Source organism: Pseudophryne corroboree, chromosome 6 (genome assembly GCF_028390025.1).
Source record: "Pseudophryne corroboree isolate aPseCor3 chromosome 6, aPseCor3.hap2, whole genome shotgun sequence".
Taxonomy (NCBI): Eukaryota; Metazoa; Chordata; class Amphibia; order Anura; family Myobatrachidae; genus Pseudophryne; species Pseudophryne corroboree.
The window spans coordinates 163,565,665-163,577,217 of NC_086449.1; the positions used below are offsets into that span (position 1 = coordinate 163,565,665).

Genomic DNA, 11,553 nt, shown 5'->3' on the forward strand with positions numbered 1-11,553 from the left:
CGGGGGGCGTGGCTCATGATCGCGGCATTGCCGCAAGACCACGGCCCTTTATGTGAAGCCACGTCCATTTTATGTAGCCATGCCCCCTTTTGGCGGCGGACGCGGCTTCGCTGCGCATGAGGTCCCGCTTGCTAATCCTTGAAAGTTGGGAGGTATGCACAAGCTCACAAGTCATTTGTAAAAATGCATAATTTTTTTTACTATAGTATTAAAAAAATGAATCCATATACTGTAGCTTCCCTGTAAATTGCTTCCTGGATGATGACAATTGCATAACAAGTGTGATACCACAATGCAGGGATTTATATGGCACAATTTACATGTTCAAGTTGGCAATAATACACATTGTGGGGTATCCTATTAGCGGTGGTATCCCATGTGTTTTCGCCTGATCGCGGGTCTAATGTTGGCCGTTAAAAACGGCCTCTAATTGGATACCGCGTTAATGACCATCGGTCATTTATCACGATGTCCCTCCGTTTTGACCGGCCAAAAACACATCAGGGCTAATAATATACCGCTCATTGGCCCTCATTTCGAGTTGATCGCTCGCTGCCGATTTTTGCAGTGCAGCGATCAGGTAAAAAATTGGCAAAACTGCACATGCGTATGCAACGCAATGCGCACACTCGACGTACGGGTACAAAAGAGCCTCAGTGTTTTACACATGTTCTAGCGACGATTCCATTCGCACAGCCGAACACAAGGAGATTGACAGGAAGTGGGAGTTTATGGGTGTCACTGTCAACTGACCGTTTTCAGGGAGTGTTTGGGAAAACGCGGGCATTTGGAGGGCGGGTGTCTGACGCCAATTCCGGGACCTTTGTCGCTGGATTAATCGCACAGGATAAGTAACTGTAGGGCTAGTCTTGTTTTGCACAAAACTTGTTTTGCAAAGCAGGGCTGCACAAGCGATCGCAGCCCTGCTATGCTAAAATACACTCCCCTGTGGGCGGCGACTATGCATTTGCACGGCTGCTAAAAAGTAGCTAGCAAACGATCAACTCAGAATGAGGGCCATTGTGTGTTCAACGCAGCATATACAGTAGGTGCTGAATCTGAGGAGGGAGCAAAGCATAATAGCAAGTGACTTTATATCCAGAACAAACCAAGTTACGAGTGCAAATATATTCATTTCTTCTATGCAGGGTAAATACTGGCTGCTTTCAGGGCCGTCTTAAGAGCAATGTAGGCCCTTGGGCACAGCAATGCACTGGGCCCCATTACATACCCATCCTCCAGCGGTAGGGGTGGGGGGTGCTACCAGCGGCAGCTTTGATGTGCCGCGGGTGGTTGAGGGTGCTTAATACGTAGGCAGAGGTGTATCTAGGGGTCCAGGTGCCCCTGGCAAAGTATGGGACTGGCGCCCCCATATTTTAAATAGGGAAGGTACATGTGCAAAAAAGGGTCATGATCTTGTGGGAAAGGAGCATGACTATACAATAGTACCCCCTAATCAAATTACGCTGCATAGTAGTACCCCTTATACACATCATGCCCATACAGTAGCAGTTCCCTTTACGCATCATGCCTACATAGTAATCCTTATCACACTGTGGAGACATCAGCAGTGCCTGGCCTGGCTGGGAATTGCAGTTTAATTTTAGTTTCTTCCCTGTACTGCATTGTAGTGCCGGACACCGGTGCCAGCTCCTGCCTGCTGAGCGAGTCTCTGCCCTCCATCCCAGGCAATGCACAGGCAGCTCGGCACACCAGGTATTGCCAGACACTATGGTTTAAGGCAGGGGTCTTCAACCTTTAAGACAGTGTGGGCCACATTAAAAAATTCAGTGAAATCCGAGAACCACTAAATGCATTTTGCTGCCTGTGCTTCAGGTCTCTGCGTGTTCCCCGCTCCCTCCCCAGCAGTTATCCCAGGCTCAGGAGGCCTTCCACATATTATATATACATATTTACAGTGGTGCAAGTAGAAAAAATGTGTTAATGGTACTGTGTGTGCTCCAAAAAATAGGTGTGGCCAATAAAAAATGGGGGCGTGATACACATATGGGGGGCCAGATACACATATGTCACCAATAGTGCAGTGCCATATACACATACACCCCCAATAGTGCAGTGCCAGATACACATATGACCCCAGTAGTGCCAGATACACATATGCCTCCAATAGTGCCAGATTCAGATATGCCCCCAGTAGTGCAGTGCCAGATGCACATATGCCCCTAATAGTGCCAGATACACATATGCCCCCAATAGTGCCAGATACACATATGCCCCCAATAGTGCCAGACACACATATGCCTCCAATAGTGCCAGATACACATATGCCCCCAGTAATGCAGTGCCAGATACTCATAAGCCCCCAATAGTGCCAGATACACATGTGCCACAGTAGTGCAGTGCCAGATGCACATATGCCCTCAATAGACAGCACAGGCACCATAATCATTCCCACCCTACATATACAGACAGCACAGACACCATGATCATTCCCCTCCCCCTACATAGACAGCACAGGCATCATAATCACCCACCCCCCACATATACAGGCAGCACAAACACCATGATCATCCCCCCAACATAGACAGACAGCACAGGCATCAAGATTAATCCCCCTCCCCCACATTGAGAGACAGCACAGGCACCATGATAAATTCCAACCACACACACACGCACGCAGCACAGGCACCAAAATTAATCCCTACCCACATATACAGATAGCACAGGCCAGAGCCGGCCCTAACCAATATGATGCCATAGGCAAGATTTTGGCTGGTGCCCTCTAGCACCACCGCTAGTTCTGCAGGAGATGCCTGGCATGAGTCAGCTGGCAGCTCTGCTAACGTCGGGCGCCTATTGTTTATGAAAATGCATCTTATTTGCATTACTATGTGGCTAGGATGCACAAGCAGCTTCTGCCTATATTCTGTGTGCGACTGCGGCTATATCTGCATACAAAATGCTACATTACAGTAATTTCCAGGAATACACGCAACGTAGCATTTCGTATACAGCCGCAGTCACACACAGAATATAGGCATGCCGCATATCATTTTAATCAGCAGAAGCTGCTGGTGCCCCTAAGCATACCAAATGCCCTAGGCATTTGCCTAGTTTGCCTATGCCTAAGGCCGGCTCTGGCACAGGCACCATAATTAACCCCCCCACATATACAGACAGCACAGGCATTATGATTAATTCCCCCACACACGTACAGACAGCGCAGGCACCATAATTAAGTCCCCCAACAAATACATATACAGACAAAACAGACACCATGATCACCCCCCGCCCCCCCCCCCCCCAACATAGACACAGGCATCATGATTAATCCCCCTCCCCCACATTGAGAGACAGCACAGGCACCATGATAAATTTGCCCCCCACACACACACAAACATATACAGACAGCACAGACACCATAATTAACCCCACACACACACACACACACACACACACACACACACACACACACACACACACACACACACACACACACACACACACACGTACAGACAGCACAGGCATCATGAGTAACAAACACAGGCATGCAGCACAGACACCATGATTATTCCCCCCCTCACACAGACACACACTTACATACAGACAGCATAGGCAGACTTATAATAATTCTCTCTCCCCCCCTCTCCCCCCCCCCCCCATAGACAGTACATGCGCCCGCCCGCCACGCCGGGTCCCCGCACTCATGTAGGACAAGGTGACTTCCCCCGGCATATATAAACATACTACCTCGCCGCAGAAATGAGTGGAGCCTCTCACCACACACGATCAGGCTCAGCCTGAGCGGAGCACGCTACCCGGAGCTCAGCGCAGCTTCACGTGACTCTCTGCGCTGCAGCAGCTGCATTGGCAGCTATTCCCCCTACTTTCCAGCAGCCAGTGCAGCTGCTGCAGCGTAGGGAGTCACGCGACACGGCGCTGAGTTCCGGTGCGCTCCAGAGCTCTCCAGAGGATCTTTAAAAAAAAAAAAAAGGAAAAATATAAATCAGTGCTTGGCGGGCGGGTGGAGGGCCACGGAGATCAGCGCAGCGGGCCACGGGTTGAAGACCCCTGGCTTAAGGTATTCAACCCATTGGCCGAGGGTGGCAACGCCGGGCGGTGCCCCTGTTCGGCTGGCGCCCCTGGCGAGTGCCATCCTGGCCAATGGGTAAATACGCCCCTGTACGTAGGGTAAGAGTGGATACGTAGGGTAAGAGTGATGTGCCGCTGGTGGTTGAGGGTGCTTAATACGTAGGGTAAGAGTGGATACGTAGGGTAAGAGTGATGTGCCGCGGGTGGTTGAGGGTGCTTAATACGTAGGGTAAAAGTGGATACGTAGGGTAAGAGTGATGTGCCGCGGGTGGTTGAGGGTGCTTAATACGTAGGGTAAAAGTGGATACATAGGGTAAGAGTGATGTGCCGCGGGTGGTTGAGGGTGCTTAATACGTAGGGTAAGAGTGGAGTGGGCTTAATTTTCTGGTGGGAGGGCAGCTTGCTTGACTACAGATATCTCAAGTTCCTGAAACTAGATTTATTAGCTTTGAATGGGATAAAAAAAATCTAGAGAGTCACACTTTTCAGGAGGTGCTGGGGACTTGAGGATCAGACTTCAGGAGCCAGAGCAATCCACCAACGAAAATATAAAACTGCATATTAGGCATGTGGAGCTGGAGCAGGGACCAGCTACTGGAAGGCTGATATCTCTGGTTCTGGGCATAGTAGAGGCAAGCTGACAGTATCCACCACAAGGGAAGAGTCCCTGCTTTTGGAGTGTACCCTCAGAAAAACTCTAAGTCAGACAGAACCCGAAATATCTGCCTGGGAAGAGCAATTAAGAGGCTGGGATGGGGACCACTGCTTTCAAGTTGGATATCTCTGGTTCCATAGGGCCGATTTTCAAAAATCTGGTACCTCTGGAAAGAGGAGACCCCCAGCTATAGCCTATGGCCCTTATACTCCTAGGGCCCTTGGACAAGAGACCATTGAGCCCATATGAAAAGACGGCCCTGGCTGCTTTTGCATGTAGCCCGCACATGCTGGACAGCTTTATTGTTATCTCCTAGTGCCGGCATTCTGGGGTGCAAATGCTGCTTGGCGAAATTCAGAATTGTGAGAGACGCATGTATTCCATTTTTGTACTGCTCTCATTTAGGTTTCATATAACTCATGAAAGTTTGGGGACATGTGGGATACTTTACTCTCTATCTAATAAACATATTTATTTAACTTACTGACTTGGCTGCCCCCTACTCTGGGAGTAGTGGTCGGCATGCAGATTGGCTGTCCGGGGCTGTGGTGGCACGATCGCATCATCGTGGCCCTGCCTCCTGTTCTTCAGTGCAGAGAAAATAGGCACTGTGTAGCGAGGGTGGGGCTACGATGGCGCGATTCACCTCAAATCGCGTCATCAGGTCCCCTCAGCCCACCCACTTGTACACTATTGTGGGTGTTCGAGGTGTTGAGTGGGGGCTGTTGGGGTATGTGGAAGCCTTGCCTGCCTTTCCAGGGGGACTGGAGTGCCAGACGATTTTTTGGAGCCTCCCTGCCGTTCTGGGAGGGCAGGCAAGTATGAATTAGGTCTAAAAAGCGCAATGAACTAAATGGAAATAATTGATTTGCGCTACCTCTGAGGGGTAAGGAATACCTCCGAACATTCAATATGTCCAGGTCGGAATTCCACTTGCCTGCGATGTTCGTGCCCAAAAGGGTGGTTGCCTCTGTAAAAGGGGGCCTGGTATTGTGGGAATGCCACCGCGGGACACTGCGGCCTGTGGGTGGGACAGTGGGACAGACCCAGAAAACGGGACTGTCCCACGAAAATCGGGGCAATTGGAAGGTATGGTAAGGCAAGGTAATCATTGCCATTGCATTTTGTAATGTTTGTTAAGGCTTTTCATGAATACTTGCCAAATGCAAGCACTTGCCAGATGCCTACCTGTCGGCTTCCACTGCGTGCTTACACACATTACACACCTGTGGATGGAAGGAGATGCATTTTCCGAGCACTGAAATGCTGGTGCAACACTAACAAACACTAATAATAGTGGTAGTCAGTATAGTGAGACTGGAAACAATGGGACTGAGGCAAGGTACTATATGCCAGCGAGCGTGATGTATCTTGCACATGCTCAGTCCGGTAGTGAAAGCACATATACAGTATGTGGCTTTGCAGACCTGGACACATTTTGGAAGTATCAAACCTAACAACTGGGTGAAGGGAGAGGCAAAGTCCACACAAATGCGTCTCACGCACACCAGCAAGTAAGCGCATAGGCGCCAGTCAGTGGCCATATCCTATGCACCTTCACTGTGGCTCTTATGATATATACTGCTCTGCATGTTTTTTTCCATGCATTTTGTTTTGAATCATTTTCATTCATTTTCCTACCAATTCTGCAACAGCCCCAATGCTTCCAGGATCACACACTATTAGCATCAGACTCACTGGTAAAATGCTTGTAATTAGCGCCAGCGGATTTAAGGCCTGTATTTCAGTCCAACTGCACAACTAAAATGCCCTACTGTGGCTCCTTGCTCAGCCTTTAGTTATCTCATCTAGAAAAATGAGATCTCACTCTTATTGATTAGGCAGACAGCCTAATGCATTTATCTCACAACAAAGAGAAAGATCGTCCACTATTTCCCTAGCACAACTCACACTGTATTGACCTGGATCATTGTGTAACATTGGGTGTCACTCTCTTCCCCACCTCTGTCCCTTTCTCTCTTACCCATTCACAGATAACTTGTCTGACCCACAATAGCACCTATTCATAGCTAAAAGTAAACCAATCAATTGTTGTGCCTTGTGCCAAGCTCCCCAACTGGAACAGTAACCAGTTCCTTTTAGTCAATATAGGGAAATAACTTGAACCAGGAATGCATTGTCCCTTCCTCACAGCTTTATCATCAGTCACTGTATGACAATTCCCTGGCTACAATACTGAGAAAGATGTAAGAACACACATGACCTTCTCGTTATATTTTGGTCTTCTGAAAGCAGAACAGCCCTTTGTGTCCCTGAATAGGGTGGCTGTGAACAAAATGCACACATCACAATGGAGGTAAAACATTATTATTATTATTATTATTATTATTATTATTTACTGGTGTACAACATATATAAAATCTAAAGAAACAATAATATAACAGCTCACCAACATTATAACACAGGAGCACAGCTTTTCCTATTGTGTTAGAAGATATAGGGCCTAATTCATCCTGATCGCACCAGCAAATTTCTCTGCATGTTATAACTGGTTCCGGTATGAATGGTCGACCATGTTAAGGTCGACAGTCATTAGGTCGACCACTATTGGTCGACATGGGCAAATTGACGACACATGACAGGTCGATACATTAAAAGATCGACATGGATTTTTGACCTGTTTCTTTGTGTCATTTTTTCCGTAACATGACCAGGAACCCCAATTAGTGCACCGCGTCCCCTTGCAGCAAGCAAGGTGCCTCGCTGCGCTCGGCACAGGTTACCATTCCCAATCGTAGTCCACATGGATGGTAAAGTATGACAAATCTAAAAATCTATTTTTTTTAAAAAAAAGCCATGTCGACCTTTTCATATGTCGACCATGTGTCCATGTTGACCAATAGTGGTCGACCTAATGACTGTCGACCATCCAAATGGATACCGTTATATCCGCTGCTCCCCCCCCCCCCCCCCCTGCAGTGCACATGGTTTTGCCCATCAGAGAACAAATTTTTGTGATACAGAAAATTTGGGGTATGGGTCATTAGGTCGCCCACTATTGGTCGACATGCATTAGGTCGACATGGTCACTAGGTCAACATGGTCATTGGGTACAAGGTCGACATGAAAAAGGTCGACATGCGTTTTTCACGTGTGTGTTTTTTTCCTTTCAGTTTTTGAACTTTTTCATACTTTACGATCCACGTGAAGCTCGCTTGCCATGTGAGCAGACACTGTGCTCTAATTGGGTTTCCCGGTCACTTTACGAAGAAAACGACACCAAAAAAAGTATTAAAAACCATGTCGACCTTGATCATGTTGACCTAATGACAATGTCGACCTAGTGACCATGTCGACCTAATGCATGTCGACCAATAGTGGTTGACCTAATGACCCATACCCCAAATTTTCTGCTATGATCAAGAATATGACTTATTAGTCTCCACTGGGATTTATTAATGTAATGTGTATGTATATAGTATACTGATTAGCTGGACCAATGTCTTAACATCATATAAAGTTCTGCACCGCATTACTAATAGTTTCCTGCACAGTTAAGTAATAATAGAATCAATCACAGCTGATATAAATAGATTTGACACTATTACTACTTGTAAATTCTTTGTAGAAAAAGCACATTGGGGCAGATGTATTAACATGGAGAAGGCATAAGGAAGTGATAAACCAGTGATATGTGCAAGGTGATAAAGGCACCAGCCAATCAGATCTTAACTGTTATTTACATATTGGAGCTGATTGGCTGGTGCCTTTTTCCACCTTGCACATATCACTAGTTTATCACTTCCTTATGCCTTCTCCAGGATAATACATCTGCCCCAGTATTCTAAGAGGCCCATTTATCAATGAGTTTTAGCTGTTTAAAACTTGTTGCATATGATTAATGGTGCTCCAGCCAATCAGTTCCCAACTGCCATTTTTCAAACACATGACAGGAACTGAGTGGCTGGAGCACCATTTATCATACACAACAAATTTTAAATAGCTAAACCTCATTGATAAATGGGCCCTTAAGGTAGTTCATATTTTCCGATGAAATAGTTATATCTAGACCAAAATCAATATTTTAAATCTATTCATTTGCAATTTAAGGGTCTATACCAGGTCCAGAATTTTATTTTTACCCAGGCGTTATTGATGTGTTTACATAACTGGGCGCTGTCACTCTGTCCCTAGGCTCAGTTTGCAGCAATACAGCTACTTTCTACTCTGGGTACCTTCAGGCTAGCTCAGACTCTTCCCATCCCTGGGCTCAGGGATGTATTAACCCACGGCTGGGCCCTTAGGCTTTCAGGTATTTTGAGCCCCTCCAGAACTTCAATCTTTCACCCTGCTACAGCTGGTGTATGGGAAGAAGAGCTTATGCCATCATTTACATTTTCAGTCTTCACCCCGACACCAGTATGCAGTTGAAATAAAGTCTGACACCATGGGTTCGGGGGTTGGCACTTAGAGCCCTGCTCTGGCCCTGGTTACCTGCTGTTACTCTCCCTCTGGACAGAGATCTCACACTTTTGTTAAGAGATAATTGTGCCATTGCCACTATTACTGTACTAGCCGAGCTACTGCTCAGTGCTCACAGTGCCCAGTGCCAAGCAGCGGCACACTGCAGTGTTCAGTGCTCACAGAGTCACAGTGTCCAGTGCTGGGCAGCAGCGCGCTGCAGCATACTAGATGCCATCTAGTAACCCCTTACACTCCGGCTCTGCCCCTCCCGACTCCAATATCCTCTTGTATGCTCACAGCAGAAGAGCAGAGAGACGGGTGAGGCTGGCAGGTGGAGAAGCAGCTGCTATGGAGGCGGACGTAGTATCACACACACACACACACACACACACACACACACACACCTATTGTGAAAGGGGGCTCTACCTGGTTCAGTATGTAAAAGGGGGCTCTACCTGGTGCAGTGTGTAAACAGGAGCTCTACCTGGTGCAGTGTGTAAAAGGGGCTCTACCTGGCATTGTATAAGAGGACTCTACCTGGCGTCATCTGTAAAAGGGGTTCTACCTGGTGCAATGTGTAAAAAGGGGCTCTACCTAGCATAAAAGGGGACTCTACCTGGTGCAATGTGTAAAAGGGAGCTCTACCTGGTGCAGTGTGTGAAAGGGGCTCTACATGACATTGTATAAGGGGACTCTACTTGTCATAATGTGTAAAAGGTGGCTCTACCTGGTGCAGTGTGTAAAAGGGGGCTTTACCTGGCATAAAAGGGGACTCTACCTGGTGCAATGTGTAAAAGGGAGCTCTGTCTTGTGCAGTGTGCAAAAGGGGCTCTACCTGGCATTTGATAAGGGGACTCTACCTGGCATAATGTGTAAAAGGGGTCTTTACCTGGTGCAATGTGTAAAAGGGCGCTCCACCTGGCGTAAAAGGGAACTCTACCTGGCATAATGTGCAAAAGGGGGCTCTGCCTTGCGCAATGTATAAGAGCTGCTCTACCTGCAGCTGACGGAGTGTGTGCTTCCCATGCATGCTGTACCCCCCCCCCTCCTGCCTGGCTCCTCCGGTCTTACAGTGTCTGGACTCTGGAGAGGGACTTCGTAAGGATAATACTTTCTCCCATCTTTCTCTCTCTCTCTCTCTCTCTCTCTCTCTTGGACTCTGCCTGCCTAATGTGTAAAAAGGGGGACTCTGTCTGCCTAATGTGTAAAAGAGGGACTCCGGCTGCCTAATGTGTAAGAAAGGGGGACTCTGCCTGTCTTAATATGTAAAATAGGGGGACTTTGCCTGCCGTAATATGTTAAAAGGAGAACTCTGCTGTCTAATGTGTAAAAAGGGGGACTCTGCCTGCCACAATGTGTAAAAAGGGGTCTCTGCCTGCCGTAATGTGTAAAAAGGGGGACTCTGCCAGCCATTATATGCAAAAAAAAGGGGGACTGCCTACCATTATGTGTAAAAAGGGGACTCTGCTGCCATAATATGTAAAAAAGAGACTCTGCCTGCCTAATGTGTAAAAAGGGTTCTCTGCCTGCCATAATGTGTAAAAAGGGGACTCTACCTGCGGTAATGTGTAAAAAGGGGGACTCTGCCTGCCGATATGTGCAAAAAGAAAGGGGGAGTCTACCTGCCATAATGTGTGAAAAGGGGGACTCTGCTGCTGTAATGTGTAAAAAGGAAACTCTGCCTGCCTAATGTGTAAAAGGGGACTCTACCTGCCGTAATGTGTAAAAGGGAGCTTTGCCTGCCATTATGTGTAAAAGAAAAATCTGCCTGCCGTAATGTGCCTACCATGCACACTGGCCCAGTTTTGTATGTAGGGGCTAAGATGCTGTTTCTTACACACAATGCTAAAATGTCTAGTTACGGCACTGCAGGGTCCCACACAGCTTTCTTTGCCAGGGGGCAGAGAAAGCTGTGCAGAAGGCAGCATAATGCAGTGCTGCCCCATGATTTCACCAGCCTGATCTGGCGTTAAAATCTCAGGACACACTGCAGTGTTTTGTTTTTATTTTTGGTAAATTTAGCCATATTGCATTTCCCATTGTAAGTATTGGGAATGAGATGTGGGTTACTAAAAAAAATGACAATTAAAAGGTTTTTCACGAAAACTGCTCCAATAGCCCTTTAATACATTTCAGTGATACTAAAATAATGTGAAAAGGGTGTGAAAAATCCCTTTTTCACATCTTTTGAAAAATAATGTTAATAAATAGGCCTCTAAAAGAACAACAATATTTCTCATACGTCCTAGAGGATGCTGGGGTCCACTTCATGACCATGGGGTATAGACGGTTCCACAGACGGGTCTCTACCTGGTGTAATGTGTAAAAGGGGGCTCTCCCTGGAATAATGTGTGACAGGGTCTCTACCTGGAGTAATGTGTAAAAGGGGGCTCTACCTGGTGCAATGTGTAAAAGGGGGC

At 47.1% G+C, this 11,553-nt stretch overlaps 1 long non-coding RNA gene across 1 annotated transcript in view; it reads left to right on the top strand.

Annotated features, from left to right (window-relative positions):
- LOC134936811 (uncharacterized) overlaps window positions 1–11,553 on the top strand; it is a 310,505-nt gene that overhangs the window by 183,233 nt on the left and 115,719 nt on the right. The window lies entirely within an intron of this gene.